This window comes from Centruroides vittatus, unplaced genomic scaffold (assembly GCF_030686945.1).
Source record: "Centruroides vittatus isolate TY-2023 unplaced genomic scaffold, ASM3068694v2 contig_1074, whole genome shotgun sequence".
In the NCBI taxonomy this organism is placed as follows: Eukaryota; Metazoa; Arthropoda; class Arachnida; order Scorpiones; family Buthidae; genus Centruroides; species Centruroides vittatus.
Window position 1 is genome coordinate 241,814 of NW_027120692.1, and position 20,213 is coordinate 262,026.

Below are 20,213 nucleotides of genomic sequence, written 5' to 3' on the forward strand. Positions count from 1 at the left end.
TGTCTGGATTCCTGACTTGGCTCTGTCTGGATCGTAAGAAATCGTTTCCCTTAAAACGCTATAGTGTTCTATTTATTGAAAATTTTGACTATTCTAACCCACCAAAAACGTGAATTTAAATCACATATGTATTAAATCTGTTCAAAAGATAAAATTACACTGAATAAGTTAGTATGAACAGTTTAATGATATTTACTTATTTATTTTTTCAAAATGTTTCATCAATAACTCTGATCTATAAATATGGAGTTATAGAAATGACTCCATATTATAGGATATTCATCTGACTATTATTATAGATTGAAATAATAGCTAAGCAAACAGGTTAAAACCATCTACATATCGATAATTTCTGTTGAAGCTGCATAAAACATTTTATATTAGTTTATACGGTTAATGTTATCTATGGTTCCAAAATGGCGGCTCGTCTCTGATTCCAGCAAATAGAGGAAGGGAAACAGTGGGGACGCACGTTCTAACCTAACCTAACCTAACCTATTCTAATAAATTACCATAATTATTACCAACAAAATTATTAGAATAGGTTTGAACGTGCGTCCCCACTGTTTCCCTTCCCCTATTTGCTGGAATCAGAGACGAGCCGCCATTTTGGAACCATAGGTAACATTAACCGTTTATACGAAGATTTGAAAATTTGAAGAAACCAAATAGTAAACAATTTAGAAATACAGCTAAATAACAATCTGAGAAAAGAATACATTACTGGACGAATAAACAACAATAATAGTTAGTTTTTTCCTTCCTTTCAAAGTGCTTTAAAAATAATATTTTCAAAAAAGATTTAAATATTAAAATAGGATTCAGAAGTTTAACAGTTTTTATATAAAGGAGGATATTTAGAGTAAAAATTTCATTCAATTGATATTATATTTTCCTTGAAAGGAAATATTGTTCAGTCCGATAAACTTAACAGCAATATATTGTCCCGGAAATGCAGTAAGTTTTATCAGGTTTTTTTCTTTCTTTCTTTCTTTTTTCGAGATTACAGGATATGAGTTTTAAGATGTACCATTTGACGTTAAATTTATTCCAAAAAGAAAAAAATATAGAACATTCTGCTCTTTTAATATCAAGATGAAGCTATATTTTAAAAGGTAGATTAAATTTAAACTTTTGAATATATTTCGAATTCGGGAAGTAAAGGATAGAAAATGGAAGCAACCGACACAAAACAAGATGACTATTTATACTTGGTTCAACGTGCCAGAAACTCGTAGGAGAATGCGACTTTCTATCTTTGGAATGGTAGCACGAGTGTGTCTTTATGCATTGTCCAACAGAATATGCGATGGAATTGTCTGCAGGTTTTTTTTTTATTCTTCTTTCCTTTCGCAATCGTCTGCTAGAGAACATTTACCCGAACGGCCTGCTTACTCAGCTAACTACAAGAGCGAAGTTTTGTCTACTTACATCATATGTTTATAATAAATAATACGTAATTGTTAGCCAGAAACTATTCGAAAACAATAATCGCCGTCTCAAAGGATAACATTAATATATTAAATCTCTTCACAACTTACAATTAACGACTTAACTTCGCATTTAAAATATTTAACAATTTATAGTTTTTTTTTAATGTAAACTATGAAGTCTTTACAGTAAATTAAATTATATTTTAAATATATATATATATATATAAATAGCAACAGCATTAACTTTATAAACGAATATATTTCTAACTCGCTCTTATAGGGTTAATTCTTCTATAATAATTATTTTTTTATAGTTTAAATTAATATTATATAGAAAATACATTTTATAATTTTAATAAAACTTCACTCTCTTTTTTTTTCTTTAATTATTAACATCAAGTGCTGAATTATTTAAATTTAAAATGTGCCATGCTTAATCATTACGAGTTATATTATATTTTATGATGTTTACTTAGAGAAATTTCATCATTAATTAATTGCTTAATTTTTCTACGTGTGTTTACATTGTCAAAAATCCTAGATTCTAACTTTTTATCTCAAATTTCTTCTGTGAAAAAAAAAAATAATAATAATAAATATTAAAATTAAGTGCTCGACAAGTAGCTTAGTTTAATGAGACTCGCAGAAATAAAACTAGATTATTTGTTTAAAAAAAAAATATATATATATATATATATATATTATTTACGTTATAATTGTGTTGTTTTGCTTTAAAAAATGGAATAACTCGTCGCAGAAATGTATCATTCTTTAGCGTTATTTTATGCGTAAACAAGTAAAGAAACGCAGACTTATTTTTTTAATTTACTCTTCGGCAAGGGGAAAAAAATAATTATTTTAATTAATATTCGTTCGACGGTTTTCGTTTAAAGACGAGAAAGGTTTTTGTCCAAAGGCACGCGCATGCGAACCTCCCCGTGACGTCACCATGTCCTTGAAACGGTTGGAGGTGCCCGGGAATTGCCGTCTGTTTGTGCTCGGTGTCGTTTGCCAGGATGGGATTGCACTTAAAACAGGTTAGTGGAATTTCTTGCATTTAATTGCACCTACAACGTATGTATAATTTTCTCGCCTCTATTATTATTTTAAATCGTTTTCGATGAGCCGGAAGCACTTCTTTTTTTTCCCCTACGGGTAATTAATTACTGCATGCATAACATACCACTGCGCAAGTTTTTGCTTCCGCAAACGGAAATTTATCCTCTGTCGCGAATGCCAGGCAACTTAAGAGGAAAAAAAATAAAAAAAATTAAAAAAAAACATATCTCTGTATTTAAAAAATGCAAATATTTTCCAATGGTATATTTAATTTTAATTAATAAAAAAGCAATTACACTTATATATAATTTTATTACGTATTTTTAACGAAAGCGGGATCGATTTTGCTGGGGAGAAAAAATAAATAAATATATATATATATAATTTAAATTTTAAAAAAATATATACGAAAATATTTTTTGTTAGTTAATTCGGATTTGCATTTGCTTAATTTATTATATTTTTGTTTAATTAAGTTTGCTGAATTTTTAAATGCAATGGAATGTATAATGATTTCGCCCCAGTTAAAAAAAATTAAGGCTATTTATAAACGTATTTTTTCAATTTAATTCTTTCGTTAAATAAAAAAAAATGCATTCGTTGTCATTTATTTATTTATTTTTTTGTGAAAATAATGTTTAGTTCGAATTCTTAGATATTTGTAATACTAACGCCATTCGGTTAGTTAGTTTTATTAACTTACAACACAGCACCATTAAAAAACACACTGTATAACTAAGCGTTTAAAGTGAATTTGGGAAAAGAAGAGAGTTAAAGTGCCCTTGGGAGATTTTGTAAATTAGATTTTTTTACATGTTTGTCGTATAATATCGATTTTGAACTAGTTATATAAAAGTTACCGATAAGTTTTCTTGTCAAAACGCGCGCCTATTTTGTTCTTACGTCAAAGGTTTCATTCGGTTACGTCATCTCTGACGTACTCACCAGAACCGCAGTATCGACAGAACACGGACGAACTGACTCGAGTGGAAATAATAAAATAATAATAAAAATCCGTCGTTATGTTTCTTCGGAGAACGGTAAAGAAAAAGGGAAAAAAGGAATAGCAAATATCTGTTTTTTTTTTTTTTCACCAGTCTTGCATCCGGAATTTTTATTTAGACAGACGTGATTCGTGCATAAATTTCTTCTCGAGCGTACTTTTTCAATGTAATTTGCATAATTGTGCACTTAATCGCTCGTGATTTCTTGCAATTATAAAAACAGAAAATTAAAATACTGAACATTTTAAATCGCCGAATCATATTTTGTAGCTTTCTTATTATTTCTAAGCCATTTAATCTCCGAATTCCTTCTTAACGCTCGTATACCGCAGAGTATCATTATAACACACGCACACACACACACACTCACTCGGTGAAGTTGCAAGCATATGTTATGCTTGCAAATTTAACCGAAAGTTTTAATCTTAAATTAATTGTATTTTTGCTAAATTTTATTTAATTTCGTTTATAATCTTCATACTTTTCCCTTGTCCTTCTCGTATAAGCTTGCATATTCATTACGGCACTTCGGTCACGTCAACTCGCTCCAACGCATCCTAGTAATATATATATATATATATATATATATATTATATATATAAACGCCGTTAATCCAATACCACCTCCTATAATTATTTTAATGCAAATTGAAATGCAAATTCTTTTTTTTTTTTTTTACAACGTACGAACTTCGGAGAACAAATGCATTAACGAAGCGCTCGAACGACGTTTACGTGTACGTACTTTTCCGTTAGGTTCTAGGGTTTAATTGGGGGAGGGATTTAGAACTAGGTTACGGTGCCATAATTAATAAGCCGGGGAACAAAATGTTCGAACTTCATTGGAATGTTATATGCGTCCGGCTGGGGCTCGACGATTCCAAGGTCGGACATGCGCATCCCAATACCGATATCTGGCTTTAACGTTTTGTGCATCCCATCGCCACTCTCGACGGCAACTTTACATCAGGTAAGTAATCAAATGCATTGCATTATAGTACCATAGCTCCGCATGTATGTATGTATATATATAGTGCCAACGCGTGTGTTGTAACCGTTGGGACGCGTGCCAGAATTATTTCGATTCGATTTGTTTGCAGTTTTAGCTCCTGATGTGATTTTACATCTGCCAAAAAAAAAAAGAAAAAAGAAAGAAAACTTTACTGCTTATATACGCTGGCCGTTAAAATAAATAGTCTATAGGTATATACATTGTTTCAATTTAAAAGCGTTGACGTGGTTAAATTATTTTGCAACAAATCTCGACGTTATTTTTGTTTGGCATCTTCGAAAAAATCGATAACGATAGAAATCGATTCGGTTAGAAAGTTTTAATTTTTTTTTTTTTATTAATTCGTACGTAGGTCAGATTGGTTATCGATCTCATTTACAGTTAGGTACGGATTATGCAAATTTTATGCAAGCGTTGTCCCTCCGTTAGAACTTCCCCTTTCTGCAACAGAACCTGAAGGTGTTCACTGGTTATCAGGAGCATCGAATCTATCAACGTTAAACGAAGCCGAAATTTCATGTCGATTTTACAATAATTAATTTGATTAATATTATTATTATTTTTTTCAAGTAAAATTAATTGAGTAGTTTTTTTTAACGAATAAATTTGCGTATTAAATTTCGTGCGAATGTCTCTAAAGAAGTTTTTATTTTTGATATTGACTATCGTAACTTTATGCTCCGGTAAAATATCGGAGAATTATTTAATATCTATTAGTGCATTTAACTGCAATTAAAGTTTATGTATTTTTATTAATTCAGAATGGCAATATCGTTCATTTTTACTCTTAACAAATACGCTTCGTCGTCGTCGTCATCATCGTAACTGATACTGTCTGACGCTTAAGGATTTTCGCTGTTTTTGAAAAATGAACAGCGTATAGATCCACGTAGAAGAAATATTTTATTAATCTTCGAGTCAAACGATCAATTTTTAAGCATAAATAATAAATTAAATGGACTAAACGAAAATAATTCATAGAAAATTAAAGATGTAGATCGATAGAAAAGTTAGAGATTGTTTTCGTATTGCATTCAATTTTATGATGGTTATGGTGATAAAACTATCAATTTGCATTAATGTTATCAACTTATCTCAAATTTTCTGTTCGTCCGACTCTGTTGTTTCTCTGCTTTACATAATAAACTAATTGAAGAACTATTGATCTTTTGATGGCACGACATTCTGAAATCTTAAATGATTACTCACTTATTTTCTTCTCGATAAATTTTTAATAAATTACTGTTTAATTTGTTTCTAAAAACTTCAGTCAAAAATATTTCTATCGACTTAAAACTTCAAGAAAATTCTTTAATTTCAGTACAAAAATAGAATCTTTCCTAAGAAGCCATTACTCTAAATTTTAATATTTTCAATAATCTTACCACCATTTAACATCAATCTATAGGGGAAAATATTCTGTTTGTCTTCGTAAAATATATACAATAAATATATAAAATTCAATAATGATTGTATGTATATATCGAATTTTTTCAAATTACATTTTATATTTTTTTTATTGCCCTCTAACAATAAGTAATATTTTATAACAGAAATATCATTTATAATAATAAATATTTCAGCAAAGTGCATAAGATAATGGTAATTATCTTTATTAAAATAGAAATAGTAATGATAAACCTTTATTTTGAATTGAACATTGTCTACATTAATATTATTATTAAAACATAATTTGTGTAATATTAAATAATTATATATAATAAAATTTGAATTGTGATATTTAAATATTAAAAAAAAACAATTAGATAAATATACTGTTGAATTTTCCTGAAATGACTTTTATTATTTGTCATTTAATGCGTGTATTTGTAAAAAGATGATCTGATTAGAAAACAAGCATAAGCCAGCAATGGAAAAATAAGAGAGAGAATTCTCACTCCTTTAAAAATAAAGTCGAGGAAAATGTTATTAAATTGTTTACGCCGAATGTCAGAGTATAGTTTACATTTTCATCAAATTTGTGTGTTAATATTGCCCGTTTCTTGTATCTTTTGTTAATTAATGCGAAGAAAACCTGCTTGTAATTAGTTGTCTGAACAATTTCGGTTGGTTTCAGCCAGTTGAGTAAGTACACGGACGTCATTACAAAAGGAAACATCTGGACAAAGATTATTTTGTATTCAATCTTTCTTTCGCTTTTATGCTTCGGAAAGTTATAATGATTGACGGAATAGAAAAAAAAATGTTTAAACAAAAGAACTATAATAAGAAAATGGAAATTTCATCCGGGGAAAATTTTTGTAAACAAGCCTGAAATTCTGGCGCTTCTATGATAATTACACCGGTGGAAGATTTTTCAATTCTATTCTTATACGTAATCAGATTTATTTCTATGGTAAATAATACGCCGAGATTTATTCTATTCTTTACGAAATTAACAATGGCAAATAAATTGAAAATTTTTGTGTTATTCTCGCCTAATGCAAACGAAACGACGTTATTTAATAACAAAAATGTATCTGTAGCGTATTGCGTATAGTATATTTACAATATGTTTTTTGTATATGTCAATGCATACATTTCTAACAAATAGAAATTAATAAATGAACCCTGGAATGTGTGCAAGATACATGAAATATCGTAAAAAAAAAAATTGCAATCGCAATGTAAAGTTTTTCTATCTTTTAGCCACGGGGTATTAAGTTTTAATAGATAGAAGTTTACTTGTTACGATAGATTACAATACTTATTTTATAACTAGCGAAATTTTAATTACATTTTACTTGTCTAAAATGTTATAAAATGAATTAGTGTGCATTTATGTTTGCTTCGAAACTAATTGCCCCTTTAGCTCATATCTCAAGTGTGGCAGTTTAAATAATTTAAGTGGAAACTATTTATTTACATACGCTTCTATAAATTTACTCGTTATATTTAAACTCCAAATTTTTAAAAACTGGTTATTATTTTACTTTCTTTCTTAGATTTGTAGGTAGGTTAATAACTAGTTACAATGATCACCAGAGCATACTTTCCGATCATATTATTATTTTCAGAGAGGCTCGTGTACTGTACTATTTGATTAGATTTACTTTTTGGACCTTTTACATAATAAATTTAAATATTTAAAAAAGAGATAGCGTTATATAGAAATTAAAGTATAAACTTGAATTTCTTATATTTCTTTCGTTTTGTTTTTATGAATATTCATTTTGTTTATAATTATTTGCTGATTGAAAATATTTTTTTTTTTTTAAATTATTTTGATAAAAGAAAACGTGTAAATTTAAATTTTATAAAATCTATTATTAAATATTTTGCAATAGTTTTTCCATATTAAATATGAAATTTCTCTATTTACAAATTTTGTTTGCTAAATTGTAATTAAATTAAATGTTTAAACAGATAATAATACTGATAAAATGAGTGAAATCAATGAAAATATTTAGAAACTTAAAAATTTATACAAAGCATCATTGTTAATTAACTAAATTGATTTTAAAATAAATATCTACTTCCACACAATATAAAAATAATATTTAAAAGTTGTGTACTTAAAATGCATCGAGTTTACTTTAAAAGTTTCGGTTAACGATATCAATCTTCAGAATTACTGTTTCTAAATAATGAGTTAGTACCGAGATATTTAAATCATTTGTGTAATTATAAACAAGAGAAATTGACAAATTTTAAAATAATTATTTGCCAGAATATTCGTATTCATAATTAAATTATATATATATATATATATATATATATTATATTATATATAAATATATAAAACTGATTAATTATGCATATAATATATATATATATATTCATTTTTTGTATTACGTGTAAGTTCTTAATTTTGTGATGTAACAAGAAACATTCATTTATTATTGAAAAATTGGTTTTTTGATTTAATTTTAAAATTTAATGTTATTTACGAGCGCATTTACATGAATCAATTTCAATATTTTTATTGAAAATAAATAAAAAAAGAAATTTAAAAATTGATATTTTACAATTTGAGTAGAGAACTGTATATCTATAAATAAATAACCTCTGCTTTATCAACATTCAAAATAAACCTGATTATAATTGATACAGGAATAGGCCTAATATATTTTAGAAGAGTTATAAACAAAGAATTTTTTTCATTCTCAGATGTTCATAAATTGGAAACTATAAACTTTTTCATTAGTGGTTGATTCTACCAACAACGTGACTAGGCGCTCAAGCAACTAAAGCACTATTTCATGATAGTATATAAACATTTCTAGGATAATTTCTTGCCAATATTTGTAATAAAGCACATTTTTGCTTACTGTTTAGCGGTGAACAAGGACATTAACAATATATATATATATATATATATTTTCTTTGATAGGAAACTGAAATCTACAAAATATGCTGAATTTTAACGATAACAAAGCAAAGCAATATACAAGGACTTTGGAAACCTAAAAATATAAATTGAATTCTTAGATTTTCCTTCAACGTGTCTAAATAATACGTTAAATTTCATTCCATTTTGAATTACTTAAAAGAAGAGCGAAACCAACAAAATTCGATCATGTCTAAATTTAAATCCATCAAATCCTATTGTATATCGAGAAATTATAATCGAATATTGTATTATATTTGCATTTATTAGCATATTCCTGTTAGATTTTTGCTTATGCCATATGATTTTTTAAATAAAACAAAATTAATTAAGAAAATAATATTGAATTTAAAAGAAAAATTTTTTATTGTATTTTCATTTCTGTTTTAATGTCATTCCCGTTAACTTATACAGTATATTATAAATTAGATACAACGGCGTCTTATTGAGATTTCTGTAAATTTTCTTTTGCTATATTTATACAATACATAGATATAAAAGTGCATCTGGCACCTACATTAACTGGCAAATACACAGAAACAAACTATTATAAGTTGGTATAACATTTAGCAGATTCGAATATTTCGATTATAATCAAGTAAAATATATTAGAGTTCCAACAATAGTTTATTCTAATGATTTGTATAAATAACGGGATAGATAACAATATCAATCAGAGGAATGTGAACATTTTTAATTACTGAAATATTGTAACTTACAGGATGATCCTTTTGGATGGAGATAATTTTGAAGCTGCACCGTAATGAACACATTAGTGAACTAGTGGTATAAAGTTCAAATTCTGAGAAACGGGAGGTAAGGCGGGACTTTGACCGGGAAGTTTTGTCACGTGACAGAAAAGGAAACTGCACTGTCCTTTCAGTTAATTCTGCTACACACGTGTCAACGCATTGTTCGACGTACCTGAAAAATGAACCAGTATTGTTTACAGAGTGTACAAGATAACGTCGAACAGTGCGTTGACATGTTATGTTTGGTAGAGTCAACTCCAAGGACAACCGTCACAGACTTTTCCTTGGTTTACGCACTAATTCAGCGAAATACGGGCTTCGTTCTCGGGATCAAGCTTACGGCCACACAGGAGTGTGGTTTCCTGAAACCCTCAACACGTCAAAACTCGTATTTAACAACCCTCATACTCTCAAACTTTGCATACTAAGCTCAATTGCCGTGCTACTTTCACTTTTGTCGAGTGACAAAAGAACCCAATGAAATTCAACTTCAAACAACTAATGCATTTATTAAAACTTTCAAATTATCTCCACCCATAGAGATCACCCTGTATATATAAATGCAGTGCATACATAAATTGAAACTGATGAACTCGTAACAAGATTAAAATTTTTTTATCTTGGTCATCCATTTTAATTTATAATTTTATTTCTCCAAACTGCATTAAAATGTTATTTTAAAACCTTCTCAAATATAAACTAAAATTTTCGTACTATGCTTATTTATTTGTCGCATTTCTATCAAAGTTTTTGCCCATCTGTAGCCGAGTGAATGAAACCTCTGAACGGAGGCAATTGGTCGCGGGTTCGCGCCTCACCAACGGGCTGACCACGTGAAATTTCCCGCGTGTTATTCAAGTAACAACACCTAAATAGGGATCAGTTTCCCATTGGAAGTTCTCCCGGAAGGAACTCGCACCCCCCTTGGCAGGTGTCGAATGTATAGCATTGTTTTATTCCATAAATCCAATTCTATCCAATCAAACTTATCACATATTGAGATTATATAACTATTTATAACGATAAGTAACCATTTCTTTACATTTTTTACACACTCCTAAATGCACTTCGGATATATTACTCCAGATCTCTTCAGTTAATTATTATAGTCTAAAAGGTTTTTTTTTACATAAATCACACTTTTTCGAGCTATATAGAAGCCCGAAAACAACATGCTTAAAATACATATCTAGTTGCTGACAGCACTATACTTTTAACACTTCGACTATATTTCAATATAGATATTATCCTACGACATTATATAATACAATAGGATCAAATAAATAAAAAGTGGGAAAGAAGTTAATTACAATAAGCACTTTTAAATAATGTATTTATTTGAAAGTAATATTTTAGATTTAACCTATCCGTTAACATACAGTATATTTAATTGATCGATAAATTTAACAATACAATTAATCGCGAAGAAATCTCAATTGTTTTCCATAGAGCGTTATTTACTTATTGGACTGATCTAAAGATAACAATTACATCTTAATGATTCGAAGGAATTTATAAAGTTCATGTTTCGTTAATGTTAATTCAGATAAGATGAAATAAACATTAAATACGCGCCTATTATTCTTTCATTGATAACAACTGACGAAATTGATGTTTTTTTTAAAACTATTTGTAAAATTCGATTTCGATCATTTAAATCCAAGACTTTTAGAAAAATCGATCTCTTCAATCGAATTATCATTATTTTCTCCCTGCACATTATGTAAAAAATTATTGTAAATAAAATATAAGTACGTGTTACGAAGCAGTTAAATTTCTTTTGGGTTTGTAGACTTTGATCGCAACCTGTTGTTACAGTATAATTAAACGCAATCTCTACATCAGTTTGAGGGCGTCGCTTTCTTTTTTCCTCGTCGTCCTCTACATTTTCATCATTCTATTAACTTCGTGTTTTCATTCTACTGCATAATCTACTCTTAATTCTGTCTTTTGATTTCCTTTATATCAAGTAATATCGTCTCATTTCTAATGTTATCATGTAACGTTTCTTTCATCCGTTATTTTCCCTAAGAGTTTTGTTTTTTTTCGTATTCTTCTGTCGAATTTTTGGCATTCCAACCTTAATTTCTGTTGCTGTGTCGTTACCGATTTGTCAAATATAACCACGTTACATTTTATTCTTGTTCGATAATCACTGCACGATTCTTTCTTAATTTTTATTTTATTCTAATCTTTTTATGATAAAGACTGTCGTCAATTTCTCTCTTTATTTAATTCTACATTCAATAGCTTCGTCAAAATAAAATACATTTTTTTAAATTGTAATTCTGTGTAGCCTAATTCAGCATATTCTAGATTTTATTCGCTGTTTTCGATTACTTTTTTTACTTTTAATTTATAAACTTATATTTGATATGTTTGTTTATAACTTATAAATAAATCCGTTGGAGAATTCATTAATTTTCAAATGAAAAATTATTAAACAATTATATGTTTTCTAGTGGACCAAAGTATAGTTCGTATTCTTTCAGTACGATAGGAGCCACCGATTAAAAGTGCACGGAAAATTGAACTAACATTTCAAATATCCAATTTCGTTTGTCATGTAAAGAATCAAAGCGACCGAATCTCTCTAAAACGCGTTTATCTTGTTTGATATTGAATTAAAAATCTCATTTGTTTGATTTGGAAATTCTTGAATCAATATTCAAGGATTTGCTAGCCTATTTATATAATTGTATGATTAATTGTTGGTTTATTAAGAAAAGATACACCGTTGAGAAATAAAGCCCTCGATATATGCCAATTACAATACAAAATGGGCATTTTAAACAATGCGTATATACACAGACACACGCAGTTTCGGAAGCTTTTAATTATAAAAAAAAAACTAAGAAACATTTAAATTACGCTTTGACGTTTATGTTCTGATATTATTTTATTGTTTCAATGAATTCTGAAGTTTTAAACTCGAAATTATTTGGGACTCCTATGCGATGCGATGTCGAATTATCGCGTATTTATCTATTTTTTTTCTTCGATGAATTTGACGCAAAGCATTGAAACGTTTTGAACAAAATACAGAGCAATGTTTCTTAACCTTTGTACTCCGGAGAATTTTTGAAGGATCACAAAAATTATTTGATGAAAGAAGACATTTTTGGATAGAAAACATTTTTATTTCCAATAGAGAAAATTATTAGTCTAGGTAAAAGAAAAGCTATTAGTCTAGCTTCCTCCCTCCCTCACTTCTTTAGCTTTTGGAATTGAAAAATTAAATCAAAGAGACAACAATTGCACTGATTTATTCTTTGTTTGTATTTAATATGTAATCTAATTATTTAAATAATTACACATTTTAATTTTCTTAATAAGCGGATTTAGTTTGATAATTAATTAATTGTACGTAAAAAATAAAGAAGTTTTTATGTCTCCTGTATAAAATTTTTAAAAAATTCATCAGCCAGGGACATGTTTTAGTGGTTAACAATATATCAATAGATACAATCAATAGAATTTTCTTTTATTTATAATTATCTTGTTCATTAGACGGTATTTTAAAGGAAAGTTTGAGAATTAAGCATTCGATATCAAATATTCTCTCTCAAAAAAAAAAAAAAAATAATAATAATAATAATAATAATTTTAAGAAATTATTAATTCAACTAATTTTTAAAGCTAATTTTGAAAATGCCAATGTATTATTTTTTAAGATTTAGATAAGCAATTATTATTAATGGAGCTAGAAAATATTTAATAAATTAAACAATTTCTCTCTTTTGTTTTTTATTCAAATATAGGACGATTAAATATATATCTATACTTAAAATAATTATGATTTTGGCTCTTGTATATGTCATTCTATTAATTAAATAAAACTATACTAATACATTGTGATGTTTCACTAATTATTTTTACAGGATGCTATGAAATTGAAATTATATAGTTTAAAACTATAATTTTTTTAACTGTATTTTTTCAAAATCTAGTTTGATATACTTTTGATCATAACTAGTTTGTGTTTAAAACCTATTTTCGTCTCTTATTCGATCGCTTTTTAGGCTAAAATTCGCTCGTGTAGTTTAACAGCGCTAGTATTGATACATTTTATATTATTCTCTCTCCCTAGTATAAATGCATTTCGAATCACACGCCGTCTTAGTGATTCCGTTGTTAATTGACATTCGGAATACAAGATCTGTAACAAAACAAATTTGTTGGTTTACGAATTACGAAAAGAGCGACAGAATGCGTTTATAATCCGAATCCCAATAAAATAATTAACATTAATAATATATTTAATAATTCATTTCGGCATTGAACATCTTTCAGTAGAATTTCGAATTTATGAGACCTGATTTTTAGGTTTCTGAATTTTCTTTTCAGCCTAATTCGTATTTAGTTTAACATTTCTCTTATTTTACAGACAAATTTTTTACACACAAAAGAAATAAATAGGGGGAAAAATTGAATTTCTCACCTGTTTTTGCATATAAATACTCTTTTTTTTAAATCCTGAACATGTCAGCTTTTGTTTTCTCTGTGATAACACGTCACAGAGGTAAGCACTGTGGGGAATTATGTGAATACCTTCCCAGTGGTTTTTAGGAATAAAATTGAAACTAAAAATTAATCGTCTTAAACAACAAATTTAAATTATGAATAATTTTTGTTGTTTATAAATAAACGGTACTTTATGACACGCTTGATTTTTCTTCATTCTGATTGTACTTTTTTAGATCATCCTTCCAGATCCTGAGCAAAAAACGCTACTGTCTTACCTTATATTGAAAAGATTCAGATATGAATAAAAATATTATGTATTGTATAAATGATGAAATGTTTAGTGTATGATGTACCCAAAATGTAAGGTGTGTTTCACTAATTTCAGAAAATTAATTATTTATCGTCAAATTGAATTCATTTATTGCTTATTTAAAAATTTCGGTCATCTATATATAAATGAGGATGTTTATTTGTTTGTTTCTTTGGATGTTTGGTTGTTTGTTCGCTTTGCACACCTAGGCCGTTTGACCAATTGCTACGAAGATCGGCAGTTACGTTCAAATACTTCTAACCTACATTATGTCGGACATTTCTCCCCAAACTATCGATTGGATTTCTATATATTAATTTCTGTCTACATTCATTTGCTGGCTTTACATAACGCGCCATCTATTGGCAAAAATTTAAGAAAATAAAATTATACATAATTCTTACAATAAAAGGAATTAATTTAAAATATATATACTGTATACACATATTATATTCACTGAATTACTGCGACAATGATATAGCGCGAAATAAGCGCGCCGTTATGTCATTACTGCGACAGCACTTGCCTGAATGGTATTTTGCCCCATACATCATACTTTTCCTACTAGCAGTAGAGTAGTTCCGGTTATGTATAACTCCGTTCAAAAAATTTGAATTGAAATAACGTGATTTCTAATTAAAATCTGAAGCTTGTTTATAGTTAGTTTAGGCTCCTGCTCTTAACCTTTCCATATCTGGTCTCTACGTTCATTTGACTAATTCCATTCTCGAGATTAAGGAAGGACAGATAGACAGACGGACGACACTGATAATTTATGTCCACAATTTTTTCAAATTACAGCCCAATACGTACGCTCCAATAACCGAGTGGACAAAACCACCGAACACCGGTTGTCAGCCGTGGGTTCGCGCATCGCCAACGGACTTACCACAGAGTTTTCTGGGTTTTCTTCAATATTAGTAACACCTAAATAGGGGTCAACTTCACGTAAAAGTCTTCCCAGAATGCATCCTCCTTGGCAGATCGCCCACGTGTTGCGTTGCCGTAACCAAATAAACCAAACTAATTAATTTTTCTATATACGCGATATTTACGAGACATACTAACTACCATGAAACCTGAACATCCCCGCTCATCTTCTGATTTCATTTCCCCTTACAAAAACTTATTGTCCTAAACTTCCCGCTGATACTACTGAAACATGTTCTAACGTTCAGCCAAATTAATGTACAGAACGTCAACGATTTTAAGGCACAATGTCTTAAGATCGAAGTCTTATCTCACGTAAGGAGTTATCACGCCGAGTGACCATTCTAACACATTTTAAATATTCTTTAAATTGTACGGTACATTAGAGGAATACAGAATTTTTAAAATGTGTTAGATTGGTCACTCGATGTAATAAACCCTTACGTAAGACAACCTTTGTAGTCGTATAAACCAAATGCTATAGTGTAATATAATAGAAGGGTTAGAAGTACGAAAGAATCTAATAATCTCAATTTTTGTTCTTACTTTTTGCCCGGACAACGCTGGGCTTATCTGCTGGTAATATTATAACTTATGGTCTGATTTTGCCATTATATTCTAAATATAAACGTATATCATCTTCAAACAAACTATCTAAAATTTCATAAAAACTAAAGCATTTATAAATGCTAAATTGTTCTATTATATTCTCTCTGTTGCGAAACATTCAATATTCAGTCAACAAAACTCGGTCTCGTAAAATGATCAACAAAAAATTCAAAAGGTAAAGTCATATCACAGAACAAAAGCTATTTATTATTTTTTATAATGCAAATACATATATATATATATATAGATTGAACAGTGGAAAAGATTACAAACTATAATCTTAAGTCAATTAATTATATATACAGAGACATCATATAATTGATCATTTCTAAAATATTTAGAAGAATGACAACGTAAAACTATTGTAAAGTTCAACACAGGTTTCAGACAGCGATTGAAGTGATTATAACTTGAAAGCTGCGAACCCTGACTCAAACTACTCGAAATACTCGTACATTAAATGATACATCTCCGTAGCTAAGAAGTTACCATTCATTAGTCCAAAGGGGACTGCTGAATGGATGGATCCACGTAGAGATTACAAGGTTTAATTAAGCCCTCTCACTCCAGTGACACATACAAAAGAAAATTTATTTGTTCGAACTTCAAAATTGGTTTTACAAACATTTAGAAAGGCAAATTTACGGCTCATCAGATCACCCGCATTACAGTCGCGTGCACATGTTAATAAAAGATACTTATTAATTGAGTTATCCCCCTTTGACGACTTTGATTGCGCCACTACTGCTAAAGTCTAAAATTCGGAGTATATTACACTTCTGATTATTAAATTTTCATTCTTCCGGTTCAAGTATAAAAATTAACTTTTTTGAATCATATTCAATAAAAGTTGATGGACACAGAGATAATACACGATAATAGAGAATCAGATCTTGTGATATATCACCCGTAATTCGGCGAAGAATTTGTTGTTAATGACCTCTGGTTGGAATAGTTCACAGAGATAAAATTCCTTGTTTAATTAAAGAGGTAATTAATGATTCATCGATCGAAAATTAAGATTTTTATCAGTTTTGAAGTTACACGACGTTTGTTCGAATGTTGGTAAATCGGCGCTTGAATGCAAGAAATGAGAACGGGAGAAATCAATGCATCCTCAGGAAAGAAGTCAATTCGAGATAACCTCTATGAAGTTTCGACGATATTTCAAAGTTGAAATCGAAATGCTGGCAGGATCAATTATCCATTATAAGAATATCGTTTATTATTTTGATGATAAAGAGTTTGAAAGGTGCCAGGAATGGAAAAATTTTAGTACTGGAAGAAGTCCAGCACCAGTTCTCAATCTCACTTACGGATCGGTCTCTTCAACTAATTGTAGTTGATCTTCTCTCGCTCTCTCGAATTGCATTTCTCCAAAATTATCGATATTGCTTTTTATATAGCTAATGGAAGAAGAATTTAATCACGTCTGAAAAATTAGAAATCATACTTAATTTAATTAATAGTACAAATTAGGTCCCAAAATTTCTTAAGGTATAGGTTTTTGATGTTTGTTTATTAGGTTGTGACAGCGCAACACTTGGTCGATCTGCTTAGGGGGGTGCCTTCCGGGAGGCCTTTGTAAGGCTAACTGGCCCCTATTCAGGCTTTACAGACGTAGAGAAAACCCGGAAAACTGCCCGTCCTGGCCCACGACCGAACTCCCAGTGTCAGGGAACGGAACCGCTCGTCCACTGGTGGGCCTTTTGATGTTCGGATTTACTAAATACAATGTACTGTACAATATATAATATTACATTACTTTGTATATAATATTTCACATAGAATATTATAAAAAGGACGGTATTTAACAATTTTGTATAAAAAGTCTATATAACAAAGCTTTCGTCTCGAGAGATAATTACAATTTATAACTTAACAATCAAGATAATCATACAATTAAAATTGTGATTTCTTATTTTATTATTATTTTTTAAAATTTCTGACGATTGATTGATAAATACCATAGCGTTCCGCGAAGTTCAGCAACAAAATCACGCAATTACTACCATTTAATAGCCACAAGTGTCTACTGTATATATTTGAGGTCTCAGTTTATTATTTTATATCGTTGCCTAACAATCAGGATTAAGCATGAAGTAGATTTCTTTATTCCGTATAAAACAGTGATCGATGATTAAATTTTTAGCGTTGGAAGGTGCGCACAAAGGGAGAAACAATCAGTTTGGTGACGTATTGTAAAATCTTAAGAGCACTCAATAGACGTATTCACAAAATAAGGCTGGAAAGAAATATTTTTCTTGTACCAAGATAATGCAAGATCGCACTGCAGCAAAGCAACAGTGAAGATGCAGAACTTGAAGTTACAAGTTATCTTTACAGTCCTCACCTCACCTTTACAGTCCACATTTTCCACTATCAAAATTGGTTGTTTTCAAAATGGATATTGAAAGGCATTGCTTTTTCATCAAATGCTGAAATTCAAATTGCTGTAAAATGAGTCGAGGGAAAAAAAATCGAAGTTTTTTCCATGCATAGAAGGCAAAAATAAATACAGAATTGTATAGATCCAAAATACAGTTGTCCCTTGATAGTCCGACGTTTTGTAATCGACATGCTCAGCAGTCCGACGCACCTCTCGTCAAGGTCACCGTACTTCCAGTCTTCAAAGTGTGAGCGCAGCATGTACAGTACATAATTAATCTATCTACGTTGTAGCATTTAGTTATAATGTTTATAAATTATTGTACTGTACGTACTGTATTATTTATGCCTATACATACTGTATGTACGTACATTTATTGGCTTCCATATTTCTTTTAATAAACATGTTTTAGTTAACCGAAATGGGCGTTTCATTTCCATATTCACCTAGGCAGCATTTTACTCATAACATGTAGGAATATTATAGGCTACTGCTAGCAAAACAATGCCAAATATGTAATCACTTTCGGTAATCCGACACCCTTTTGGTCCCATACCTGTCGGATTATCAAGGGACAACTGTACTGTTAATTTTACTTACAAATTTTATATTCAAGCAATGCTACATTCAAAAATAACGAAGAATCAACAAATAACAATTTATTATTGTTTTTATAAGTTAAAAATTGTGCGATGATAAATTATTGAAATTTTTTATTAAAAAGCTATTGCAGAAACACTTTAGATTTGATGCAAAACTTTTCCCTTTGTTTATGCAGATTATAAAGATCTGTTCATTATACGGTAATAAATTATAGAACAAGAACTACTTACTTTATTATTCATTTTGGATATATATAAATAATGTATTAGGCATTCGTAAAATTTTAAGCTATCCGGACTCTTCTATGGGAGGAACCAGCCCCTACTTAGGTGTTAAATACATGAAGAAAACTCGCAAATTTCATGCAGTCAGCCCATTGGTAAGGCGCAAACCCGGGACCAACTACTACTAACGTTTATGATTTTATCCACTCGGCTTTTTTAAATAATTACTATTAATTTTTAAAACGGTAATATTTCTAATATAAAATTACGGGATTATGTAGAAGATTTTCTTTCAGATAAGTAAATATTTCTACTTTAATATGCGGGTTTTAGAATTGATCGACTACATTTGCAACTTGTCGATCATCAGGGAGCAAAATGGGGGAGGGAGAATGTAATTTAAGTTTTGATATGAGAGTAAGTCGTTTATTTTCCTTGTAAATTTACAAGCAGAAATAAACAACCTTTAGAAATACAGATTAATGTTACCCTAGGTATACAAAATGGTGGCTCGTCTCTGACTCCAGCATACAGAAGCGAGGAAACAGTAGGGATGTACGTTTTCTAAAACCTAACCTATTCTAATAATTTACTTGCTAATAATTATGATAATTTATTAGAATAGGTTAGGTTTAGAAAACGTGCGTCCCCACTGTTTCCTCGTTTCTGTATGCTGGAATCATAGACGAGCCGCCATTTTGTATACCTAGGGTAACATTAACCGAAATACATTTTAAATTAAGTTTATTTGCAGTTAGAATTTAATTAGTTTTTACGCGATGAGTCTTTTCTCATAAATTTTGAACATTAGGCCTAAGTTTAATCAATTGCGGGTGAAAGAAATTTCAGTGCCCGAAATTTCCAAGAAAAATTTAAAATTAGTATTTTGGGAGATATTTTCGTGATGTTTTCTAATCACTTTTTTTTTTAAGATGAAAAAAAATTCTAAAATCGATTTCCTGTTACGTCTATTTATAATTACAGTTAAAAATACATCGTTTACTCCTTTGAAATGAATAGAATAATTCTCGTATTAATGAATTCTATTCATAGTAAATGTTTTATTGTAATAAAAAAAAGTGAACAAAATAA

At 29.5% G+C, this 20,213-nt stretch overlaps 1 protein-coding gene across 2 annotated transcripts in view; it reads left to right on the forward strand.

Moving 5' to 3' along the window:
• Window positions 1-2,379: 2,379 nt before the first annotated feature.
• The window catches only part of LOC136973221 (protein dispatched homolog 1-like), a 78,702-nt gene continuing 60,868 nt past the window's right edge, over window positions 2,380-20,213 (forward strand). Inside the window, exon 1 of one of the 2 annotated variants that reach the window (XM_067267934.1) lies at window positions 2,380-2,470. The gene's annotated coding sequence lies outside the window, so the exon portion shown is untranslated. Of the gene's footprint in view, window positions 2,471-4,287; window positions 4,466-20,213 lie in introns of those variants that run through there. The other variant, XM_067267941.1, reaches the window with a different exon arrangement.